The 26,811-nt window shown below is 44.3% G+C and overlaps 1 protein-coding gene across 3 annotated transcripts in view; it reads left to right on the forward strand.

Moving 5' to 3' along the window:
• LOC121292931 (protein shisa-like-1) overlaps positions 1–26,811 on the forward strand; it is a 177,749-nt gene that overhangs the window by 100,330 nt on the left and 50,608 nt on the right. For 2 of the 3 annotated variants that reach the window (XM_041215439.1, XM_041215437.1), the window contains exon 1: positions 4,128–4,174. The exons of the other annotated variant lie outside the window; for it this stretch is intronic. The gene's annotated coding sequence lies outside the window, so the exon portion shown is untranslated. Of the gene's footprint in view, positions 1–4,127; positions 4,175–26,811 lie in introns of those variants that run through there. 3 annotated transcript variants of the gene reach the window in all.

The raw sequence follows: 26,811 nt of genomic DNA on the forward strand, positions 1-26,811 counted from the left end.
GGCGGGGGCAGACCAAAATCAGCTGTCCACCCACCGACCTGTCAATGGTCAATTGAGGATAATTAAAACAATTAAAGGCCTTGCCCGTCCAACCTTAAGGTTGGCGGGCAGGCCAGGAGCCCCAGCAGGCTGCTGAGAAAACATGAAACCTCATCCACTAGCGGGTTGAGGTTTCATGTAGGGTTTTAAAAAGTTTTTGTGAAATTTCTTAACATGTCCCATCTGGTGTGACATTGTCACATGAGGGGGACGTGTTAATTATTTTTTTATTTTTCTATTTTTAAAGTTCGAAAACCTTTCAGCAATCTCCCTGAGGCAGCACTTAGCCTCAGGGAGATGTGCGCTCCTGTGTGCGCATGTGCGAAAGAGCGCAGTTTCGTATTTGGGGAATCCCCGCCCCCCCTCCCCCCTCCCACACAGGAAGTGCATAGCACTTCCCAGCGGACGTCACGCTGGGCAGGCCCGCCCACTTAAAATGGCGGCAGGGCCCGCTTTTCCGGTGGGGATCGGCTCCCCGCCCACTGGAGATTGGGTCGGGCCCACCCACCCGCCAGGCAGAAAATTCTGCCCATCGTGACAGTTAGAACACCTGCCCATTACCCTTACATTCTGTCCCTTCCTGCTCAGCTAATTTCCTAACCAGATCAATAATTTGCCTTCAATTTCAGGAGTTTCAACTTTAGCTAAGAATCCCTTATGAAGAAGTTTAATCAAATGCCATCTGAAAGTCCATATAAATAACATCCTTAGACATTGCCCTGTCTATTACTTGAGTCACCTTTTCAAAGAATTTAATCATATTCATCAGGCTGGACCTACCCTTTACAAATCCCTGCTGGCTCTCTGGTCAGTTGAAGATTTTCAAAGGCCCCTATTCTTAATTATAAACTCCATCAATTTCCCAGCAACAGATGTTAGGCAAACTGGTCTATAATTCCTTGGGGCAGAATTTTTCGCTGAGCAGGCAAGCGTGCACCCGAACCACTCGAGCATAAAATGATGTGTGATATTTCACTCGGCGTGTGTGCGCGGGAGTCAAATCCACGCCCAACATTAATTAAGAGGTCAGTTAAGCCCCTTGACAACCCAATTCATGGCAAGTTAAGGTTACCTGTGCAATTTTTCACTTGTAACACGGGCAAGAGGGCAGGCCACAATTTGGAAAACCTCATCCACGTGTGGGATAAGAAGAGTCAACAGCATTCTCAATGTGAGTAGTGAGGAGTTTTGTGGATAACTTGCTGGTGGTGGCTTATTGAGACTTGGCAGCTTCATCTCTGATCGGGGCTTCATCCTTAGCATTTCCAGGCTTCATTTCTGGACTCATTGGTGTCTTCCAGGCCCCCTGAGGATTTGGACCGAATGGACCCTTCCTGGTATCAGACAGCATTCCCTTACCCTGGGAATGGGGATTGTGATCTCCGCTGGAGGCACTTCCTCTGAGGAGGAATAGAGGGGCAGAAGGGAGAGGAGGCCACATATCCCTGTGCAGCCTCCAGGGGAGCGACCTGTGGGAGGAGAGGCACAGGCACAAGGGGCGCAGGGCCAGCAGGCAGTCCAAGGTGGAAGGGGTTGCAGAAGACCCCACCATCCTGCTGCCAGGGTTTACAGACGGCGAAGCAGTTGCCTCAATATATCTGGGGTGCAGCGCCAAAGGAAGCTCCATCTCTCAAGGGAGACTGTGACCTCCATTCGCCAGATGATTGGGCCTGAGATCAGCTCCGACTGTGTGGGTGGACACCCCATGCCAGTGGCTCTGAGCGTCACAGTGACCCTCAACTTCTATGCTTCTGGCTCTTTCCAGGGGTCAGTGGGGGATCTGTGGCGAGTCACCCAATCAGCTGTCCACGGTTATGTCAAGCTGGTCACAGAAGCTCTGTTCAAGCGGGTATTAACTTTCCTTCATTTCTGTATGGATGAGGTCAGCCAGGCTGAGCGAGCCAAGGCTTTGCAGAGATTGCTGGGTTCCCCTGTGTCCAGGGTGCAATCGACTGCACACATGTGGCCATCAAGGCACCAGCGGGTCAGTTGGATACCTTCGTTAACAGGAAGGGATTCCACTCCATGAACGTGCAGATAGTGCATGACCACTGGATACAGATTCTGCAAGTCTGTGCAAGGTAACCTGGCAGCTCCCATGATGAGTACATCCTCAGACACTCCCAGTTGCCGAGGCTCTTCAGTGCTCCCACTGGATGGATGGCTTCTGGGTGAGAAGGGCTATCCCTTGAAAAGATGGCTCATGACGCCTCTCCGCGATCCAAGAACAGAGGAGGAGCAGTGGTGCCACAGGAGCCATGCCTCCATAAGGGCTGTGGTAGAGAGAACCATAGGTATTCTCCAGATGCACTTCCAATGCCTGGACCATTCAGGGGGTGCAGTGCAATACCCGCAAGACCAGGTGATCGTTGCATGCTGCACTCTCCACAATCTGGCACTGGCAAGGAGCAACCCACTGGAGGAAGAGGATTTTGACACAGCTACACAAGCACCTGAGGATGAATCCAGTAGTGACCCAGGAACGGAGCACGGTGAGGAGAACACTGAGGGTGTGGAGGCAGACGTCGGTAACCTGCAGGGAGGCAGGGATACCTTGATCCAACGCTCCTTCAGCTAGGCTACCAAATAGGCTACCTCATGCCAGGGCTGCTGTCTCCATTCTGGATCACAGAAATGACCCTTTCCTTTGACCCCAAAGTCCAGTCAGTGCCTGTGCAATAAAGTTTCAAGCCACCCATGTCCAGTATTACATACTGACCTACCCTGCAGCTACAAACTAAATGAAGCATCCTCAGGCCAACAACACAAAAGCAATGTAATTTTATGTTGGAACATGCACACAGTCTCAGAAAAAGGGGAGGCCATTTAAGACTGAGATGAGGAGGAATTTCTTCATTGAGAGGGTGGTGAATCTTTGGAATTCTCTACCCCAGAGGACTGTGGAAACTCAATTATTGAATGCGGTCAAAACAGAAATCGACAGATTCCTGGATACTAATGACATCAAAGGATATGGAGATAGTGGGGAAAATGCTGTAGAGATCAGCCACGATCTGTTTGATGGGCCGAATGGCCTCATGCTCCAGTATTCCTATGTTCCTAAATTGAATTTGTGCCTGTAATTCATTCAATTTGTTCCTTATATTCCATGAATTTGTATAAAGAAAGATTATTTGGGCCATACATACTAAACTGTCCTCCTGCTCTAATGTTTTACTCACTTATTTCCCTCTCCTGATTTACTTACTTTGCATCTTTTAGTTTTCCTTTTACCTGCAAAAAGCACAACTTGTGACCATTACTCTGCTTTCTTTCCTACTGTTTGCTTTCAAACTACGAATCTACACTACCTTTTCTACCTGACCAACCCCAATCCTCCTTCCACCATCATTTACTAATTTAGTCTTTATGATCACTTTATTTACCCCTTCCACTAGGACCCTCGTCCCAGTCCAGTACAGATGAAGACCAGTGGGATGACCTTGCTACTTCACGTTGCACACCCAGATTCTCTGAAACCTGTGAGATGTTATTCCCATTTTTCCTCTAACTTGCATGATGCTGGATCCCATTCTAAGTTATTTACACTTGTTAAGGTTATTGTTATTTATATACACTCTATTTTAATCGGTTATGGGTCTCCATCCTTAAAAAGGCTTTGGTAAATATTTGCTTAAAATCCTTGAAGGAAACATCCATTTAGTCCCATTCCTCACTCCTTTCATGTAACCCTGCTTTTTTTCCCTTTTTTAAGTATATATTCAATTCCCTCTTCATAATTTTCTATTACCACAATATGAAGCACAAGAAGCCAATGTTAAGATGAATAATCCTTGCCATTGTTTGAGTCTTAAATGTGCCTCAATAGCAAAGCTGAAGCTTTTGAGGTGTATGTTATTTACTCATAAATACATATAGTAAGGTGCATTGTGTGCCATATGATCTGTAATTCATCCCTCTTCCAACATCCCTGTAATGTTGCATTTGCATTTTGTTTACCAGCCAATCTTCTAATAAACTGAAGCATCATAGAACAGCCCCTTTGGCTCACTAGGTAAATGCACTGCATGCTGTTGCAGCCACTGAGGTAAGGTACTGTATTCTTGGAAATGCACACGAACATATGTGAAACACTTTCAGGAGAGAAGGAAATGAGGATGGGTGAACTAAACCTGTGAGTAATATTTTTTAAAAATGTTTCAATAAAACATGAGATTGTGTTATTAGATTTTGGTGTTAAGTATGCTCCATCAAAAATAGTTTAAACACAGACATCCTTTAGTGATTTGACTCTTCAGAACACCAGGGTTAGTCAGGCTTTGCACGTTATTAATGACTTCAATAATTTTCCTTTAAAATGAGCCTGTAATCAGCTTAAGCAGTGATTTCAAATTTAATAAAACAAATTGCTGGTCATAACTGTTCTGTCAGCTCATACTTTCTAACTGGATTCTTTGGGAATCAAACTATGAAGTAGTTCATTTGCCTCATTGTAAATTAAATTATTTCAAATTCACTTTTCTTGTTTTTGAAGAGGAATATATTTGACATCATGAATAAAAAAGATCCTGAATGCAACATGAAGGGATTCCAGAGCTCTCAGCACACTTTTCAATTGACCCTTTTTGAAGGGATTGAAAGTGAGAAGCTCTGTACTTTTAGTACCAGCAGTCAATAGCAAATAATAACTTGCATTACTGTTGCACCTTTAACAAGGCAATCCACAAACACATGATCAAACAAAGATTGGTGCTGAGTCAAAGGAGGAACTATTAGGCAAGGTCACTAAAAGCTTACACAAAAGCAAAACAGTGTGGATAATGAAAATCGGAAATAAGAACAAAATGCTGGGAATTCTCAGCAGGGCTGGCAGCATCTGTGGAGAGACAAAAAATGTTAACTCTGTTCCTCTCTCCATAGATATTGCCAGGCCGGCTGAGTATTTTCAGCATTTCCTTTTTTCATTTACTATGACTAAAAGCTTTGTTTCCAGGTAAATTTTAGGGAGGAGAGAGAGAGGTGCAGAGGTTGAGACACTGCAGGAGACAATTTCATGGCCTAAGGCCTGGAAAGCAGATGGGAAGAGAGAGAAGGGAATGCAAGAGAGGTCAGAGTTGGAGAAACACAGAGTTCTCAGTGGATTGTGACTTGTAGGGAGAATGTTACAGAGATAGGGAGGTCACTTAAACACAATGACAGGAAATTTAAATTGGAGGCATTGGGAGACCAGGACTAATGAGAACAAAGATGATCTGTGAGTTGAACGTGGTTAAGGTTAAGATATAGGCAGCAGATCTCTGGATGAGCAAAAGTTAATGGAGTGTGAAGAATGTGAGACTAGCAATGAAATCATTGAAATAATCGAGTCTGGAGCTGACAAGAGCATGGATGGGGATTTTAGCAGCAGACAAGCTGAAGGAAGGACTTTGACAGTTATGTTCCAAAGTTAGAGGCAGGCAGTCTTTGTGGAGGGGAAGGTTGGGAATGATCAGGGTCAAATACAATATTAGGGATCTGAACAGTCAGCTTTAATGTAACGTAGTGGTGCAGGAGGTGGACGGGATTGGAGTTTGTGGTAGGGTCCAAAGGACAAACTTTACATCGATCTAAGGTTTAACTGGAGTAAGCTGAAAATTGGATGTTGGAAAAGCAAAAGCTGACAACACAGAGGCTGATAGGATCAAAAGATATGGTGATGTTGTTAACATACATGTAGGACACGATACCATATATTCAGATGATGTTACCGAACGTCAAATAGCAGTGAAACATTTGGGCAGAATATTGCGCTTGTCGGGCAGGTACATGCCCAACCTGAATGAGCACAAATTGACGCGCAATGACGTTGGGTAAGCGTCTGACTCCTGTCTGGCCAAGGGCAGCTTGCTTGCGCTCCATGATCAGGGCCATCTCAGAGGCTCAGCCATGAAACTTAAGATGCATCTAATGCCGTGTCTGCCTTCAGCACCTCAGCCCTTCAGGAGCTGGCGTACAGCATCACTGGTCACAGATGCTGATGTGATGGGGCCAGCCCCATCTTAAATGTGCAGAGGGCACAGAATGACAGAACTCTATAAAGCCTGCCCACTACATTCCAGCAGCAATGACCAGCACTGCTAAGGTGCAGGCCTCAGTAATGTTTCCAGGGAGTGTGAGGCTGGACTATCACTGTGGTCTGAAGGCTGCACAAAGCACAGGGAAGAGGCCCTGGGCTGAGACAGCTGCCTTTATCTTGTACATAAAGGTTTCACATCTGAATGACAAGAACACTGCTCATCAGAACAAGGAGCCACAGGCAGGGAGGCATTCTTGGGAGTTTATTGACAATTGTGAACATTATGTACAAGTGATTAACACCTGTGACCAGGCTGTGCAACTAATTCTCCTTAGCTTTCCTAATCCTGCCGCTACATCTTGGTGCCCCCCAGACATCCACAGCGGAGGTGGAGGCAGCCTGCTGACTGTGACACCCTGTCTGTGATCACTTTGCCTGGTGTCCTCTGGAGGACTGAGACTTGGTGGGGCCTGGTCTGCTTTTGGGGTCCTGCTGTGTGGCAGTGGCCCCTCCTCGGCCTGTGAAGCTGGAGCTGCTGAGATCACAGGAAGACTGGAGTCAGATGAGCTGGTCACTCCCAGAGTCACCTGGGTGGATGGCCCCAGAGTGTGCACCTGCTGATCCTCCTCCCTATGGGTGCCCGAGGGCCCCTGGCTGACTCCGTCAGCGGAGGGGGTAGCTGGAGTTGGAGGCTGACTATGGCATCAGTGATGGAGTTAAGTTCGCGCAGCAGTGCAGGAGTGCTGGACCATGGTCTCCATGGCAGCTGACATCCTGCCAGTGTTGATCCCGGTGTGTTGCAATGCCGGCACTATCACCTCAGCCTGAAGATGGACGGACTCCTCCGATGCATCTTGCAACCTGAGGAATGCAGCGGCCATCCCATACTGATGTACCTGAGCTTGCCTTTGCAGCTCCAGCAACTGTGACGTGACCAAGTCCAGAGGCTCATCATCTGACTCAGACTCAGCAATGTTCTGGCCTCCAGCAGTCCTCCGAGTGCTGGGGACCTGGGAAGACCCTGGCTCCGCCTGCTGCGGATCATAAAGTACGATGTGCTCACCAGATTGTGGTCCTGAGGTTACTCTAAAGCTAGATCCCACCGAGGTGTGTATCTCTGCGCTGGTGGGGGGTGTGGGTGAATGTTTTGGCGTGTCTTCAGGGAGGGTGCCTTCAGATTCCTCTTCAGAGGTTTCTTCGGAGCTTGATTGGAGGCTCTGGGTTGTGGATTCCGTCTGCTGCTTCCCAGATGTGCCTGCGAAAGCAAGGGAAGATAAGTAGTGCCACCCCATCACCTTCCCTCCACCCCCATAACATGGTGGATGGGAGGGCATGGAAATTGACAACAGCCCCACTCCCCCCCCACCTTATTTAGATAAATAATCAAGCTCAACTGAGCTTTCTAACACATCAATTGAACCTAATATTACATTTCCCACACTATAACACAATTGGTGTGGGCAGTTGGGTGGAAGTGAGCAGGCCGTTCTTTAACAAAAAAGCTTTTAAAAGGGCGAGAGATAGGGGGGTACTATCTTTGGGGCGGAGGGGGTGCCCTTTGTGCATTGGGAAGCAGCACTCCTAATATAGTGCTTTCTTCCTACCCACTTGTCCATCAAATCCTTCACCCCCAGCAACCCCCTCACCCCACCCCCTGCTTAAATTGGCCGAACCCTCACCGCTGATTATCCCAGACTTACCTTTCTCCAGGGTCCATTGGGCCTTCTTCTTGGAACTGGTTGCAGTGCCAGCAGTGCCCACGACATAGTTCATGGCACTGGTGGGACAGCTGGAGCTGCCAGCCAATCTTAGTGAAGGGTGGAGATCCCACTGGCAGGCAATTTAGCCTGCTCATAGCATGTTATGGCTGTGGGACAGGCTGGTGTGGAGCGAGCTGGCTTCCTGCCAACTTTGCTTCTTGGTAGGGGAGAGGATGGGGGGTGCCATCCACCCCTCCCCCTCCACCCAACCTGGTAATATGCAGCCCATGGTTACAAAGTGTTCAAGATTGGGAAATAAATATTCCAGACTGCACAACATTTTGAAGGGACAGATAGACTGGAAAAGGTTGAGGAGCAGCCGAGATAGTAAAGGATGATATAAGGACATTAGTGAGAAAATACCTTGGCACAGGAGATCAGGAAGTAGAATCAATATAGGTGGAGATCAGAAAAAGCAAGCGTCATAAAAAGTTGGTGGGAGTAGTTTATAAGCCCCCTAACAGTAGTTATACTATGAGGCAGAGCATTAAATAAGAAAATATTGAAGTTTGTAGCAAAGATGATGTAAAAATTGTGGAGGACTTTAATCTTCATATTGACTGGACCAATCAAATTGGCAAAAGTGATCTGGAAGGTGAGTTTATAGAATGCTTTCATGACAGTTTACTGGAACAAACCACTGTGGAGCCAACTAAGAATGTTTGATCTAATACTATGCAATGAGGTAGAATTAATTAATAATCTTACAGTGAAAGATTTGCTAGGAATTAATGATCATAATTCAATTGAATTCCATGTTAAGTTTGAACATTCTCCAATCACAAACAAGAATCTTAAACAAAGCCAATTACATGGGGAGAACTGGCTTATTGGCTAAATGGTATGGTGGTAAATAAACAGGGGAAACATTTAAAAAAAATTCAAAATGTTCAACATAAAATATTGCAGAGACACTGAACAAAAATTCCCTGTCTGTCTTCATTATAGGGGGCATATGTTACATGCAAGAAATAGATGGTAACCTAGAGGCTAACAAGAGTGAGGAAATGAAGGTAATTAATATGAGCAGAGGAAAAATACTGGAGATACTTAAGGGACAAAAATCTGATAAATCCCCAGGACTCGATGCCTACATCTTAGAGTGCTAAAACAGATGGCTGTTGTGGCAAAACAGTTGTGGCAGCTGTTTCAAGTGTCCCTCTGGGATTTGAGCATCTTGGCATTTACCATCCACTGTGCCATAATGCTGTAAAGATTGTAAATGCACAGATTATGATTTTCCAACATTTCCTAGATTCTAGAACTATTACTAATCACAAAAGGAGGAGAGAGAAAAATCTAATAAAAATTTATACTTTTATTCTTTGACATGCCCCAGCTCATGTGATAGTGTCACGTGAGGGAGACATGTTTAAAAGTGTTAAAAAACCTTTATTTAAAACTTTACCACTGAAACAAATCTGCATGCCTTGGGGCGTGCGTCACGCTGGGCGGGCCATAATCCAGGTAAAATGGCGACACGTCCCCGATCAGGGGTGCTGATTGGGTTTGCGTCCGCCCCCGCCCACCCCTGCACAAGCCCCCCGATGGGGGAAATTTCTGGCCATTGAATTTTGACCCAAAGTTTCAAACTAAACAAACCAAAGCTGTTAGCAACATCATACAGTTTCCTTGGATGTCCAGTCAGCCAACACTGCTCCATTCCCTTATACCCAGTCACCAAGTTAGAAGCACACATTCTGCTAAGATCTCTGTAGTAACAACCAATTAATACAGCTATTGGTTTTTAACATAGAAACATTTGTTTTTAACATATATGATAAATAAACAAGAACAAAGGAGGTCCTTAAAATGAGTTCTTAATTGCTGATTTATGATGCAAAGGCTCTTTAGGTGGTCTGACATTTTTTCAGTAGCAGTACCTCCAGAAGATTTGATGTGCAGTGTTGGATTGTGCAATGTGTAAAAATTTGTTGCATGAAAAGTAACAAAGAGGGGAAAAAATCCCATCTTGTATTATTTCTTATATAAGAGAAACTCAGAGCCCATTTTCCAAAGGGCTAATCTCTTAGTAAAAAGCTACATGGAAATCGTTCAGAAGTTTCCCTTTTATTGAAGGACGCGAATAGATGTGCTGTTGCTAAGCAGAAGCCACTGATTGAAAGTTACTTGTGTGAGTTATTCTCGCCAGAAAGTGGTCTTGCTCTACTTCAGTGCATTGACATAAAGGATGGATTCACATCTGCTGTCTATTCTATTGTTAATCATAGTTGATGATTGAACTCCTCTCATGCACACATCATAACAACAAAGCATTATTAGCCTAGTAATTTAAAAGGTGCATCTTATTCATCTCATCAAAAATAATGCAAGTGGTAGCAAGGCTATTTTGCTTGATAAGAAAAGTAAATTGAATGACTACAGCATCCTTCCTTCATGGCTAAAATTGAAAACAAAAATGGTTATCTTAGGTCACTGGAGTAATGTACTGAGTAGAGGCCAGTTATGCCTCTTCAACGAGGGAGAGAGAAGTGGCAGGTAGATCACCCTCACTATAGCCAGCCAAGATACTTCTAGCTATATAGATGCCAGTACTGACAGGTCACCAGCTTGTATATTTGGCTGTAGAATGGTTCCGGGCACCAGTAGAACACAAACAAGGCAAAAAAAACGCTTTAACCGGAGCCAATAAATAGAGGATAAATGTATCCAAAAGGTAGATCAAACCAAATGCCAGGCTGTGAACAGATTTACCAGTGTGTTCTTCAATCTGCTGTGAGTCATCAGTAAAACTACCAAATGTTCCGGATAAGTACAAACATTTTCTCCGGTACAAATATCAAACAACTACCAGGAGTTCCTAACAGGTAATAAATACATTGGTATTAAGTGTGAAGTTGATGTGATTAAGATTCAGATGTAATGTGATGTGATTCCACATGTCGTGAAGTTACAGCATCACAGAAATGTGACAACTTTCCAAGGTAACAAAGTTATTGTTTGGTGTGGGGGAGTAATAGTGGTAGCGATGTTATTTAGTTCTGGGATGTTTTAATTGGTTAAATTAATTGCGATGGCTGCGAGGTGAATGTTTGTTACATTGTGCGCGATTGTTTGTACCACAGTTTTGGGTTTTATAACAAGCAAGAATATTCTGTCGTACCCATAAATTGAGGGGAAATATTTTTATAAAGAGTGTATATTACAGACTAAATAGATTAAGCAAATATAGGTACAATAATCATGCTGCAAATAAAATTTAATGGAACAAAGTTTGACTGATTGCAGAAAGCAGATTGCATAGCAATTCAATCGCTATATAAAGCAGTCAGGTGCTTAAGTACTGTTAATTAGAAGTGAAAAATGAATTATGGCTATGGGATCATCACTTTTAGTAAATCATCTCCTGTGCTCACAGTCAATGAAACTATCTAGCACATCACAGGATTGTTAGAGTGTAACAGAAGGCCATACAGCCCATTGTGTCCATGCTGGCTCTCCAAAGGAGTAATTCACGTACTGTCGCTCCCCTGCACTCTCCCCACATCCCCCCACAATTCCTCCTTTTCAGATGTCCAGAAAATTTTAAAAAATTTAGAACCATTTACAGCACAGAAGGAGGCCACTCTGCCCATTCTATCTGCAACCAGCCAAAAAACGAGGCCCCCAATCTAATCCCATTTTCCAGCACTTTGCCCATAGCCCTGGAGGTTACAGTACTTCAGGTGCATATCCAGACACCCTTTAAACACCCTTGCTGGTGGCAAAGGCATCCCTAGAGTGAAGCCGCCCATCTGCCTTTTAAACTAACCCCCCTTGGTCCCCTTGCCCAGCCCTGGTAAGCCCACCTTACCTACCTTCATTCCAGGCTCCAGCAACAATCCTTAGCCTGGGCCTACTACAGTACCAACAGTGGCCACCACTCCCAGTGTTGCTGCCGAACTGGAGAGTTGCCAGCCCCTGTTTGGATGGCAGCTCTCAGAGGTGGGAAATTCTTCCTGATCAAGTGAGGACCCCGATGTCAACAAGATAATTGCCTGATTGGTTTTACATCGGGCCGGGGAACTTGGAATGGCCTCGCCGGGGTTACCACCGGATATCCAGCCGGTGAGCGGGCTCACTAGTGCTATCATTAAATTCCACCCAAAGTGACTTGCCATTTTAGTTTTCTGATAGCCAAAGAATAATTACTCTGCCAGATTCAATGACTTAGGCTGCATTCTTCAAAATATTTTATTACTTAAATAAACTGATAAGTAAACAGTAGCAAAAGATCAGTAGCTGACTCCACTAGCTTATCACATTTAAGATAGAACTGTTCCCTTCACTTTTTTCTCCTAATAACAGTGAAAGCTATGATGCATAAAGTTTATACTTGAGGATAAACATCTGATGGGATCTTTGCATGGTCGCTGCTACAGGCAGTAGAATGCAGAACTACTGAAACAGTTCAAATGTTGCCCTTTATATCTCTCTACCAGAGTTTGGTGCAGTCAATCAGCACATGCAAGGGGCTTGGTAGTTATGGTTACTACAACAAATGCACTCACAGTGATGAGAAGGCAGTTGGCACCACCACTTTCTCTAGCTGTTTCCCATGTGACTATTTCCTGACATGAGTGAGTTCATGAACATTACTAATTTTATCTGACCAGTCTTGTTTTGTACCACAAGTTGTTAGCACAGTTGGGCCCAACCCACTCTTACATCAGGTGACCATTTCCCAATTTATCACAATAGCACCTAATTTAATTTTAAATAATCCCAATGTTTTTCCTTTAGTACCTTTTCTTTTATTCTTTCACAGCGTGTGGGCATTGCTGACTAGGCCAGCATCTATGGCCCACCCCTAACTGCCCTTGACAAGGTGGTGAGCTGCCTTGAGCCTCTGCAGTCCATGTGGTGTAGGTACATCCACAGTGCTGTTAGGGAGGGAATTCCAGGATTTTGACCCAGTGACAAGTCAGGATGGTGTGTGGCTTGGAGGGGAACTTGCAGCTGGTGGTGTTCCCATGCAACTGCTGCCTTTGTCCTTCTAGGTGGCAGAGGGTTTTGTAGGAGCTGTCAAAGGAGCTTTGGTGAGATGCTGCAGTGCATCTTCCTGCTACTGTGCATTGGTGGTGGACTGAGTGAATGTTTAAGGTGGTGGATAGGGTGCCAATCAAGCAGGCTGCTTTGTCTTGGATGGTGTCCTGCTTCTTGAGTGTTGTTGGAGCTGCATTCAACTGGACAAGTGGAGAGTATTCCATCACACTCCTGACTTGTGCTCTGTAGATGATGGACAGGCTTTGGGGAGTGAGGAGGTGAGTTACGCACCACAGAATCCCCAGTCTCTGACCTGATCTTGTAAGCACAGTATTTATATGGCTTTACTTGGTAATATAAAAACATGAAGTCTTGACACTCATTTCCATTTATTTTCTAGTGCAAATATATCTCTTTGTGGTGTAGTCACCAAAACTGAAAAAGTGTTTAAAATGTGGTCATGATTGCTGTATTTTGGTGCAAAACTGATATAATTGCCGTTCCTTGTAACTCCTGGGCCAGAATTTTACCTTTGGCATGCAGGCGCGTACCCAACATGCCCGAAAGGAATATGATGTGATGACGCGGGCAGACGAAAAGGCCAAGCGGCCTTTATATTTTTTAGGAAACCTCATCCACAAGCGGGTAGAGGTTTCCTAAAGCTATTACACATTAAATAAAAACTTTATTTTGAAATTAAAAACATGCCCATCTCCTGTGACACAGTCGCATGACGGGACATGTTTTATTAAATTTTTATTGTCTTTATTAGCTCTATGCCTCAGGGAGATTGAAGCGCTCTTTTGCGCGCATTCGGAAACTGTGCGCCAGGCCGGCTCTCCCTCCTCCCCCCTGCCCACACAGGTAGCGCTCAGCCCTGCCACTCCCTGACCACCCCTGCCCGCTCCCGCCGAGCCCGCCTGACGAGGGAACAATTCTGGCCCTGATGAAATCTTTCGAACCTGATCTGCACATTTAAACAGGGGCTGCATCAGCATAGAATGAGCACAGGCTCCTGCCATGTAAAATCGCTTTAGGAATGATTGGGGCAGGAGGTAACAAAATGAGAAATGGCACAGCTGAGCTCCCTAAAGTGGTACCCTTAGACTTGATTTCATCTCCACCTAGAACTCCCCTTTCATTTAACCACCCCCATGTCTGGATTCCAGCAGGCAGGGGGAATTAAAATTCCCTGAACATGTCAAGACTGTAAATGATAGTGAGCAAGCCATCAGTCATACAATGAGAGTAAAATATTTTAAAAGGTTTTCTTCAACCTAAAAATGTATAGTACTACGTGAATGTATAAATGGTTATTTCTACTGCTTCAGGTTGGCTCTTATGCTCATTACTTTTTTAGTTCATCTGTAAATAGCACCCCTCCTCCTATTTTCTTTCTCCCCAAACATACCTGTACTGGGCACCGCTAAGAACTCAAGATCATAGTAAATATTCAAGACTGTCTACACTGTCAGTGGCAATGGAATAACACATACTTTATTAGTGCTGCTGTGTTTGACCCTGGCTCAATCTTTTGGAGGACAACCAGACAATAAGGATGCAGTAGAGAACAAGCGCAATATATTGAGGTCTGACTTCATCTACTTCACCAGCACGGAAGAGCACGTCCACTCAAAGTAGTAGAGTGTCTTGAATTTAGCAGAATCCAAATACAAAGTTTGCTATGGATGTTTGGTACCTGATATCGACTCATTTCACATGTAGCATGTCTCTCGACTAATGTGGATTGTAGAGGTGAACAAGTTGGGAATTTTGGTCAGATGCTTGAAACAGTGAATAAAATTTCACACTGTCAACATCTGATAGGCTCATAAGGTTGGAGGTCAAAAGATCTGAATGGAAATTAAAGGTGCCTCGTCAGGAAATTCAGCATTGCCATTTTTCATTTTTGTATATGTGAGTTTTGTTAAATAAAATATTGTATCACTAAATGGCTAGAGCAATTTAGAGAAAGACAGCAATGAATGAAAATTTGCAGGTAAACATGAAAAGCCCTTTACCAAAAAATGAAATACAAATCACACATGTGTCTGCACAAAGCCATCTTTTATTTTTAAAGCTTTTTAATTATACAAACTATTTTTCCTCAGTACATGTCATAGAATTTCATGATCAAATTGAAGTCTTGTTTATTTGGTTTCAGCTTGTCCAAGCTGGGAGAGATGGTGAGTCCAGAGCCTGCTTGGCCTCAGTATCCTCTATGGTGACCACATCCTCCATGGATGACTTCAAAATTTTGATGCCATCCAGCAGAATCTCAGACAAGTTGATAGCGGGCTTCTCCTCACATTACCAACATACTGAGGTGGGAGGCAGCTCAATGCACAGTGATGTATCGAAATCATCCTTCTTTTACAGGATGTGTCCCTGAAATCCCCATTTTGCGATGGAGCTAGGACCTAAGCTTCCTCTCAGCCCTCTCCTGGATCATCCTTTTAACATATATCTCCTGCTGCTCATTTGTTCTCTGTGAATCACCCAGTGCAAACCCACTAATGCACTATTCATAGTACATGGGAGTGCCAATTTCTTTGCTCATGTTTGAAAGGGTGTAAGCAACAATGCCTTCTGATAGACCAAGAAAGAAGTGAGAAAGCTAAGGGTTAGCATATAGTGGCTGGGCGACTGCTATGTTGAGTGTATAAGTTACAGAGTTCCATATAAAGAGAGATGTTCTCACTTTGCGAACAATATGAAATCAGCCTCCTCCATCAATGTGAATTCTTGCATTGAGGCAGGACTCGTGTGTGTGCCGGATTTTCCTATAAGAGTGGAACTGTGATTGTGTGTGCCCTGTCCAAGGTTTTTGAAGATGTGTGAGGCAGCTTTCCACAGCATGTTTGATGAGAGTGTTATGAGCCCCGTAGAAACAATAACTTTTAAAGAAAAGTGATGAATTTCCCAGTGACTGACAGAAAGAATAACAGGACATGGTTTCATGTTTTAAGACTTTTACTATAGCAAACAAATTAAAGTCAACATAGACTAAACGTTACTTAGAAGGCAGCTAATACACCAAACTAAAAAAAGGTCCTACCCCATTAACTAATACAGCCAAAATACTTCATGACATTATTTTACTTTGCGCTATACTCCCAGTAGATATGTAGCCTTAAAGATTAAGTTCCAAGCTCTACCCGGCTTTTCAGCAGGCTCCCTTCTCCTGGCCATGCCAGGATGATTCTTCCAGGGTCCTTTGAAATTCATTTCACTCAGTCTTCTGGGTATCCCTGAACCAACTTCCAGCAGCAAGGATCACTCCAGTGACTCCTTGTTCCTTAAATCTCTACAAGTACTGTCTCTTCATCGAACCAGTTCTCACCAGCATTCTGCTTGCTGATTGAAGCAGCAGCTATTATATGGGGCTCTGTAACCAGAAAACCAGCTGCCCCTCTTTTGTCTCAAGGTGTGAGAATTGTCACTTGATTTTCTATAGGTTCTTGTTACATATCACATGGGCCTATCTCCAGGCAGAATTGGCATGATCACTCCACCCCCCGCCCTATCCAAGATGTTCTGTTTTACCTTAAGTTAGAAGAGACATGTTAAAACATAACAGTCTTGTAAAGTCCAGCAGTTTTGACAAGAGGAAGCAGAAGGTGCGGGAAAGAGTTCTGAGGATAGGTGCAGGTCGAATGTGAAAATGCAAAGTGAAGGTGTAAAGGTGGTCAGAAAATTGTGGGGAAGGGCAGCTTAATAGTGCTGAAGCTAACACAAGATGGTGCAGGGCTGTGCAGACTGTAGGAGGCTTTTACCTGAATAGCTCCAGTGAAGTCATTATGTTTCTTACTGCACTGCTGTCAAATCCAGGAATGATGCTCATGGCATTGTCAAGATCTGGCATCTGTCATTTGCTGCTGACAAATTTGCCTGGACACCCAGTGCCATTATTGGGAAATAAATACTCCTTCCGCCTGCTCTCTTGCTATTTGAACACTTCCTTGGCATCATTCAAAAACCTGGGGACTTAGCTAGAGTTATCTGGTCAGGAGAATGTGAAAAATGTGATAAATATATCTCCCCTTCTCTATAAGATTTCCATGCAATAAAGTATATCAACATCCTCCAGAGAACTAATTCTTTTGAAATGAAATAACTATTATATAAGAAAACTAGAATGATTGTTGATGTACCATAATTAAAAGTCTTACGTTTAGAAGGCATCTATCCTGTGTCATACCTTTCAAAGTTTAGAAATCCATTAAGTAAAAAATTGTTAATGGCTCAAGGACCCGTAAATTTATTCAACTACCTAATGTTCCCTGCTTTTAAATTACAGCAGCCCCACTAGATTTCCTACCCTCCCAGTCAACAAGCTGCCTATAGAGAACATGATTAACATTGAATATCATAATGAGGAAAATAGATTGGGATGTCCACTGACATCATCTAGGTGGCAGAATAACTTATCACTTACTGGCTGCCCGGTCTATGTGATATACGAATACTGACTCCACTGTAACTGCCACTGGAGGCTCACTCTTGTGGCTGTTCTTGGGATGTAGAAACAGAAATAGGCCATTCAGCCCCTTGCACCTGTTCTGTCATTCAATAAGGTCAATCTGCAAATCCAGAAAAATAAATAGCAAATCTGTTATTTCAGCTCTTTTAAGAATTTAAAGTTAAATCTCATAAGGAATGAGGGGGTATTTCAAAAGTTATCAACTATTTTCAAATGAAACTTGAAAATTGTCACTTGAGGAATTCTGAGAGTAAAGGAAAGTAGATTCCTGAATAAACTGAGTGTGGGCAGAAGGAAAAGGTCTTTACTTATTTCATAAGATTCTGCTTCACCAGTACCCTGCACTGTTTCTGGTATCCAGTTCACAATTGTATAGGGGATGAGCTGACAGTCAGGAGTTAGGCTGCACTTTAAATGTTCACAACCTTACTTTCTTTGAGACTACACAAGAAGCACTAAAGCAAAAAGAAATTGACCAAAGAATAAATACCAATTTATATTCATTTTTTAAAAATCAAATTAAACTCACATTCCCATTGAGAGCAAAGTCCACAAGCAGGCACAAATATTATCTTCAGCTATTAAACCTGATATCAGCGGAGGATTCATCACTTCTCTTTTGTTAAGTAACGATTCAACTCAACATCAATCAAAATGGAGCTGATCTTCCATTGAAGTATAATTATAATTATGAATTTCTTTTCCTACTGCAGCTGAGAAAATTGTGATTTAGTGTACAGAACAAAGTCAGTAAAATGGAATACAGCTTTAGTATTCATTTTAAACTCCCTTGTTAATAGAAACTTTACCAAATACCCTCTCTCATTCCACAGTGGTTTTTATGATTAAATGAGCTGCTCAGCATGATGCACTGAGCCATAGAGAAGACCCCAATGTCAATGCTTGATCAATGTTCAGTGTGCTGATCTCAGCAGAGATGGCAGTAGTAGGACTATAACTAACCACAGGGTATCTTGGCTGGAAAGTGAAAAAATATCCAGTATTTCCACTCCTAACTTTTATCCAATTATCTCTGCTGGAAAGTTGCTTTTGATGCTGGCTGAGAACAGGATCAGGGCGAGCTGTGTTGCTCCTATGGTTGAGTCAGCTGCCCACACTCATATGTTAAGATTAGCTACTCAAGCAAGGTACTGAAGAACTGTCAGAGAGAAACCAAATAACCTCTTTCTCTAAAATACTGATCTAATAAGATTTCCATGCAATAAAGTATATCAACATCCTCCAGAGAACTAATTCTTTTGAAATGAAATAACTATTATATAAGAAAACTAGAATGATTGTTGATGTATCATAATTAAAAGTCTTACATTTAGAAGGCATCTATCCTGTGTCATACCTTTCAAAGTTTAGAAATCCATTAAGTAAAAAATTGTTAATGGCTCAAGGACCCGTAAATTTATTCAACTACCTAATGTTCCAAGTTCAGTCTCAGGTATTGTCTCAGGTACAGTAATGCTACTTAATCCCATAACAGCCTGAGTACCTTATATTTGGGAATGTGCCTGTAATACCAATATCTAACTGTACGATAGTTTAACCAAAGTACAACATTAATACTACCTTATGTTATGAACCAAATATCAATGTCTATCACATGTGCCTCTTTACTTCTCTCAAAGCTCAACCAAGTAACAACAACCTGTATTTCTATAGTACCTATCATATTGTAAAATGTCCCATAGTGCTCCAGAGGAGTGCCATCAAACAAAGCTGAACCACATAAAGAGATATAGGAGGGGTGACCAAAAGCTTGGTCAAAGAGGTAGATTTTCAAGATTGTTTTAAAGGAGAAGATGGGTAGAGCAGCAGTGTAGTTTAGAGGGGGAATTCCAGAGCTTAGTGTTTTGGGAACTGAAGCATACAGCCACTAATAACAGGGGAAAGAAATTAGAGGGGTGGATTTTTCTGTGTCCGCTGGCATCGGGTGTGTTCGGTGGCATGACAGGACAATATGGCGAGAAGGCCAAAAATCGGTTTCACGACATCATGACACCAGTTTGCGATCGTCTGCTCAGCCCATCAATGGTGGGCTGCATTTCCCGCCATCGGGAACCTCATTGTACTACATCTGCATATCATTATAAGGCCAGCTTGCAGGAATCATCCCCCCATGCTGGATTGTCCGAGCATATCATTGTGAGTTTCACAACAACATATGTAAGGTGTACACTTGGTGGGATGCATTTCGAGGGGAAGTCAGAGGTGAGTGCACAGTAACATTGTGCAGCACAGTAACATTGTTGGACCTCAAGGTTGAAGCACATTGTGGGGGCGCAAGGGTTGCCCTGCAGTTGAGGTGACTTGGGGGGAGGTGCAAGGACTGCCCTGGGGTTGAAAGTAATGCACAAGCACATGCAGGGTGGGGGCAGGGAAGCGACCACGCATTAGGGACACCTTGTATAAAGTGACCATTCCTCCTCAGCTGAGATAGTTCAGGCACAGTCAGATTGATATAATTGGAGTCTGGCTTCTAGCTTATCTGCCCACTCAAGCAACACAGAGGCATGAAAGTACCATCAAATGCTCCAGAGATTTTCACCCCTCGGGCACAGACTGCAAACTAATGAACATTTTAGTGGACTGCAGAACAGTTGGATGGCTGGGCATGTTGTACAATCTCCTTGCTAAAGCTGGCCATGGAGCAGTCATTGGTGGAGGTGCTCACAGCCCCTTCAATGTCATCATCCTGGAACATCCATTGTTCAGGTGCAGCCTTGCAGTGTGGGTTAGGAAAATGCCTGCGCCTGAGCTGAGAGCACAGCATGCAATCCAATGGGCAAAACTGCCGCCAATTGGTCAGGTGGAGTGGGGCAGAGGAGGGTGGGGTTTCGGGCAGCAATGCAGCGCACTAATCTCTGGCCATCCAAGTGGTGACCAGCGCTCTCCGGGAAGCATTAAGTGACCTTCAGACTTAACCAAGAGATTTTCTTAGTAAACCCATGCTAACCACACATATTACTCTTTCATCCTGCAGGAGGAGTACATCAGGATCATGGAGCCTGGTAACCTAACTGTATGACTCATCGCATACAGAGAGCGAAGAAGATAGAGAAGAGAGCGGCAGAGGCGCCTGGCTGCACAGAGGGAGGAGCAGCACTCTCAGGAAGAAGAGGCAGCTGGGGTTCCCGCACATGTTGCCAAAGATCCAGAGTGAACAGTTGCTGGTTGGTACCTAGCTAGACCCAGACTTTATAGACACCACCTTTCATTCCTGCAGGTGACCGAGGTTTCGCTGGTGTGCGACCACCATAAATACATCCTGCAGGTCTGCGCAAGGTTTCCAGGCAGTGTCCACAACTCCTACATTCTCAGTCAGTCACAGAATCCTGACATCTTCCAGAGTCCACAGAGGCTACAGGGTTGACTCCTTGGGGACAAGGGCTACCCACAGAGGCTGTGGCTGATGACACCTGTGCAGTGGCCTGCAGCAGAGCGACGCCATAATGAGGCTCATGGAGCAGCTCACAACTTGCTGGAGCAGATCATCGGGATGCTGAAGATGAGGTTCTGATGCTTTGACTGGTCTGGGGACCCCAGCAATACAGTCCATAGAGGGCGTCACACATCATTGTCACCTGCTGCAACATTTACAACCTGGCGCTACAACGGGGAGGGGAACTGGCTGAGGGAGAGATGCAAGAGCTGGAGATCTCTTCCAATGAGGAGGATGCTGATGGGGATGAGGATGAGAAGGTCTTTGAAGGCAACGATGACGGTGATGAGGTCCTTGCACTAGCCAGACAAGGCAGGTGCACTCAGGAGGCACTCATAGCTGCTAGATTTTTGGAGGATGATGACAAATGCAGTGGGGAGTTGCCATGGATTCTCACATTGCATCTGTGAACGTTTAACTCCTGTCTGGCTTATGGCAGCACACATACCTTCTGTGATATGCCTCCTGTCATGGAGGCCCTAATCAATTCCAGGATGCTGATGATGACATACAGTGAGGACACTCCACAAATCTTCACATAGCCTCTCTGAATGTCTCACACCTGTGTGGCTGAGGGGCAGCTTGTTTGTGCTCTGTGATCAGGGTCATATCATGGAGATGCAGCTGTGAAAATTTAAAAGCATTTGATTCGTTGTCCGCCTTCAGCACCTGAGCCCTTCAGGAGCACAGTGTCACTGGTCACAGGTGCTGCTGATGGGGGCCAGCTCCACTTTAAAGATGCTGAGAGTACACAGAGAATGACACCTGCCCCCGACATTCTGGCAGCAATGACCCATCAATGATGCATCAAGGTGCAAGTACCAGGAACATGTCCAGGAAGTCTGAGGCTGGATCATCTCTTTGATCTGATGGCTGCACAAAGCACAAGGAAGAAAGCCTGCCTTTATTTTGTAGAGGAACCAAGGTTTCACATCTCAGTGACACAAGCACTACTCATCAGAACAAGGAACCATAAACAGGGAGACATTGTTGAGAGTTTATTTACAATAGTGAACATTATGTACAAGTGATTAATGCCTGTGCCCAAGCTGTGCAACTATATCCTAAATAGCCAAGTGGTTATGGTACTGGGTTTGTAACCCTAAGCACAAAAGTTCAAATCTCACAATAGCAAACAATGTAACTTCATCTGAAACAGATGGAAATGGGTTTGTACTTGAAAGAGTTACATCCTAAATAGCCAAGTGGTTATGGTACTGGGTTTGTAACCCCAAGATCAAGAGTTCAAATCTTACAATGGCAAACAATGTAACTTCATCTGAAACAGATGGAAACGGATTTGTACTCGAAAGAGTTACATCTTATCTTTTTTAACCCTGCCGCTACCTCTTGATACTCCCCGGACATCCACTGCGGAGGTGGAAGCAGCCTGCTGACCACTATGCCCTGTCTATGATGACCTTGATGGCCTTGGCCTGCTTCAGGGTCCTGCTGTGTGGCAGTGGCACCCTCCTCAGCCTGTGGAGCTGGAGCTGCTGGGATCACAGGAAAAGGGAATTCGGTTGGGCTGGACTCCCCCAAAGCCACCTGGGTAGATGGCCCCGGAGCGTGCACCTGCTCATCCTCCTCCCTATGGCTGCCCGAGGGCCCCTGGCTGAATCCTTGAGGAGATAGAGAAGCTGGAGTGAGATCAAGCTGCCATGCACACCTCTTGCGTTGACACTGTAGGAGGCTAATTATGGCATCAGCGACAGAGCTCAGCCCAAACAGCAGTGCAGGAGCAATGTCCTGGACCAAGGTCTCCATACCCTCGATGCGCTGCAATGTTGGTACTTTCACCTTAGAATGAAGGTGGGTGGACTCCTCCATCATGCCTTGCAACCTGAGGAGCGCAGTGGACATCCCTTCCTGACGTTCCCAAGCTTGCCTTTCCAGCTCCCACAACTGTGACATGACCGAGTCCAGAGACTTCTCATTTGACTCAGACTCAGCAAATTTCTGGCATTCAGCAGTCCTGCAAGAGAAGTCCCTGCCTCCACTTGCTGTGGATCGGAAAGTGTGATGTGCTCACCAGATTGTGATCCCGAGGCTATTCTAAAGCTAGGTCTCACCGAAGTGTGTGCCTCTGCACTGGTGGAGGGTTTGGGTGAGCGCTGTGATGGGACTTCAGGGAGGGTGCCTCCAGATTCCTCTTCAGAGGTTTCTTCAGGGGTTGATTGGAGGCCCTGGGTCATGGACTCTGTCGGCTGTTTGGCAGATGTGCCTGTGAAAGCAAGGGGAGATAATTAGTGCATGGCAGTGGCCTGTGGAACAGGACACATCACCCACAGCATGGTTGTCTGATGGATGTTGCAATGCTGGATCCTCACTTGCTAGAACAGCGCCAACCTCATCATCAGCACAGGACTAGTCCAGATCCTTGCTGGCCAGCTGGATGGCTCTATTGTCAAAGTCCGTGAGGGCCTTGATTTCAGGCATTCCTCCACCGGTAAGTGACTTCTCCCTCTTGTTGTATGCCAGCTTGTCCTGCATGAACAGAGATGGAGAGAGTGTAAGCAGTGATGCCTGCCAAGCCAGATGATAAGTATGCATGGCATGTGTGGGTGGTGAGTGCTCCCATGGACGTGATGTTGACAATGAAGGTGTGTGTGAGAGAGTGAATGGTGATGTCCCTTGAACTGGCAGTGAGTGAGGGTCCTATGGATGTGTGATGCAAGTGTGTGAGTTCAGAGTGATGAGAAGAGTGATTTACCCAGGCAAAATGGAGGAGAACATTCACCATTTTTTGGCACTTGATGACTGTCTCCTTTTGCAGGACATTGGTGTTGACCACCGCTGCCACCGCCTCCCATGCCAGATTGCCCATCCTGTGGCCAGAGTAGGGGTAGAGGACTTCATGGCGGGCCTCCACGGCATCCAAAAGGTGCCTGACGGACGGGTCATTAAACCTAGGGCTGCCATCTTATTGCCTTTCCATGCAGCAGCCGTGGGCTGGAAGCAGTGAAAGTGTGCGAGTGGCTGCACTTTTAATATGGCGCCCGGCATGCGGAAGCAGTAAGGTGATGGCATGGCGGGCGAATAAGAGCCCGCCCACCATCACCCTGTTTTTCCCGGGAATGCATAATTAAAATGAAGCAGGATTGGGACGATACAGCATAAGGATCCGCAATTGCAACTGGCAAGTAAAACATCATTTTTCCCGCCCGCTACCGCACTTCGTGCAAATTGGGACGATTCCACCCGAGGTTGCGCAAAAGGCCAGAATTGGATGAGCACAAAGATCTCAGAGAGTTGCAGGGCTAGAAGAGGTTACAGAGAAAGGGAGGGGTGGGGTCATGGAAACATTTGAAAACAAGGTTGAGAATTTTAAATCTAAAGTATTGCTGGACCAGAAGCCTTTGTAGGTCAGCAAGCACAGATGGGTGATGGGTAAATGGGACTTGGTGCGAGTTGGGATATGGGCAACAGAGTTTTTCATAAGCTGAAGTTTACAGAAAGTGGAAAATGTGAAGCTGACCGGGAGAGCAGTGGAGTAGTCAGGTTCACGGGTAATAAAGGCATGGATAAGGGTTTCAGCAGCAGATAGGCTGAGGCAAGGGTGGAGATAGGCAATGTGACCAAGGTGGTCTTGCTATTGGACAGAATATGGTGTCAAAAGCACAGCTCAAATCAAATTGGACACCATGACGACGAACAGTCTGGTTCAGCCTCAGGCAGTGGGTCAGGGCAAGAGATGGAGTCAATGGTTAAGGAGCAGAATTTATGGTGAGGACTAGAATACTTAGTGAGGTTAGACCACCAGATATGAATTGTTAAGTTGCTTAACTTGTCTGTGAGTGAACATATGAGAACAGTCATCATGATCAGACTCATTTTCAGATAATGTTTCCCCCGCTCTGTTCACAGCCAGAAAGTGTTCAGAGACTTACCTATAGAATAGCTGTGAGGTGTTTATCAATTGCTAAGAATTATTTGTTGTTTACAGTCTTTGAGGAAAACAACTTATTTTAGCACATTAACCACGTCTCATCTAGGTTCTATTTTCCCCTAACCTGCCTGACTACACTTTGCTTTAAAACCCCATCAGTCAAATGCAATTCCTATTTTTTACAAAAAAATTGTCAAAAGATTTCAGTGTGACTCCAATCAAAGGTATGATTTCCTAAATGGGAATAAATCAAAAGATGATAATAAGGAATAAGCAAGCAGCAGAAGCCATACAATCATATCCCTCAGTATTCTTTCAGACTACCATTCATATGCCAGCAAGTACCACAGAATTGCCCAATCACGTTGCTCAACTAATTTCTCAAACAATCACAACATTTCATCTGATGTTTTCTTTCTTTCTCAGCTAAGTGCATTTAGCTGCAAATAACAGTTTTACTACGGCGCAGTCTATAAAATTGTTAGGCAAATTGTATTACAGGTACTTATATCCGACAGGCCTACATTTTTCACTGTGAGTAAGCTATTGATATTTTCCCAGGCCTGTTATGTACTTCACTCCCTCAGTAAATGAACTACAGCGATGGACAAACCATTGTCTATTTCTGGTTGCAAAAGGGCCATGGCATGTATCAGAAAATATACTCCTGTCCTGTTCAGAATCACCTGTGAGCAACTACAAATAACTGGCGTGTTACTTAGGTCTCTCTTAGTAACAAACTCCATAAAATAGCCTCTGTAATTCTGTGCAGTGACTGCTAGCATACATTCTTCATGGCTCCTTCTGCATTAGAGAAATTACATAAAAGCCTCTCTCTGTCATGCCCTTCAGTGCTACATGAGTAGCTATCAGACATCACAAAAGAACTCAGATTTGCTTGCATTTCAGCACCTGAGGTTCAATATCTTTAGCCGCTTTGAAGCGAATTTAATACGTACAGAGATGCATGTCCTCGTATAGATGAATAATCATATGTTCTGCATAGTGGAAGTTTTTATGTCTAATATGAAAAAAGCTGTTCTATGTATTACCAATCTATATATGAAGGGGTGTTTTTATAACTTAATTACCCTAGTATTAATTGTCCTTCAGGAATAGTGTTCTTTTCTCAGCCAGTACTCCATTAGAAGGGAATACAAGGTTTTGCTTTAAATGCCCCCCTCATCAAAAGTGCTGGTGGGGGAAGGGCAAGATGAATGTCAAGAGGGAAAAAGAGATGGGGGAGAAGGCCCTTGCAGTGATAAAGGATTTCAAATGCACGAGCAACCCTATGAAATGTGTGGCGAACGAGATAAGGTTTGGAAGCTTTTATTTCCAAAACTATTTCACCTTGTGCGGCCGAGGGAGCAAAGAATACAATGTCTTGAATACATCTTGAAAGGGATCTCAGACTGGCGCCAAGACCACAAATTCTAGGCAAAATTCCTGAGCACAACAATTTATCATGAGTCTAATAACTTTATAAAGAAACAGGGTAATTAGAGGGGTGCACGCTATGTGAAAAAAAGGGACAGTGTGACAGCACCTTAATATACTCCCTGCAGGCAAAAAGCAGTGACATTGTAACATTGTAATATACTGTCCTGCATGCACAGCATCTCTTTATCCTTAAAGGGGACATTCCTTCAAATGGAATATTTTAGGCACAGATTAACTTTCAGATGTTTCATTAGTTTGTAGGGAGTGATTAGACTGTGGGTGGTTATGATTTGCTGCTTGCTGTAATAATCTAACTATATTCACATTATGTGCATTCTAATAGTATTTAAACAAAATTATTCTGACGTTCAGCCGTTCATCCAGCACAGCTAGAGCTCAGCCCTGCTGCAGCACAAACATATTTTTCCTGTCAGAAGACAGACGCAGAAATGAGGTTTTGAATAATACAACTTGTTTACCACACAGAGAATTAACATTTACTTTTCTTGTTTATCCCTTAACCTCGGCTGCTGTGGAAACCTCATTAATTATAATTGGGTTTCTGTGACAGATGATTATTCTTCATCCTGTTAATCCAGATGTACATAATAGATATTAACTAAATCAGTCCACTCAGCCAAATATCAAACCCAGGCAGATCCAGATCCAGCAAATGCCCTCTCCTATTCCCATTACCTCCTGTCCAATAAAACCTGACCTCGTACATCCTTTCTCTACTATTCC

This window comes from Carcharodon carcharias, chromosome 21 (assembly GCF_017639515.1).
Source record: "Carcharodon carcharias isolate sCarCar2 chromosome 21, sCarCar2.pri, whole genome shotgun sequence".
Classification (NCBI taxonomy): Eukaryota; Metazoa; Chordata; class Chondrichthyes; order Lamniformes; family Lamnidae; genus Carcharodon; species Carcharodon carcharias.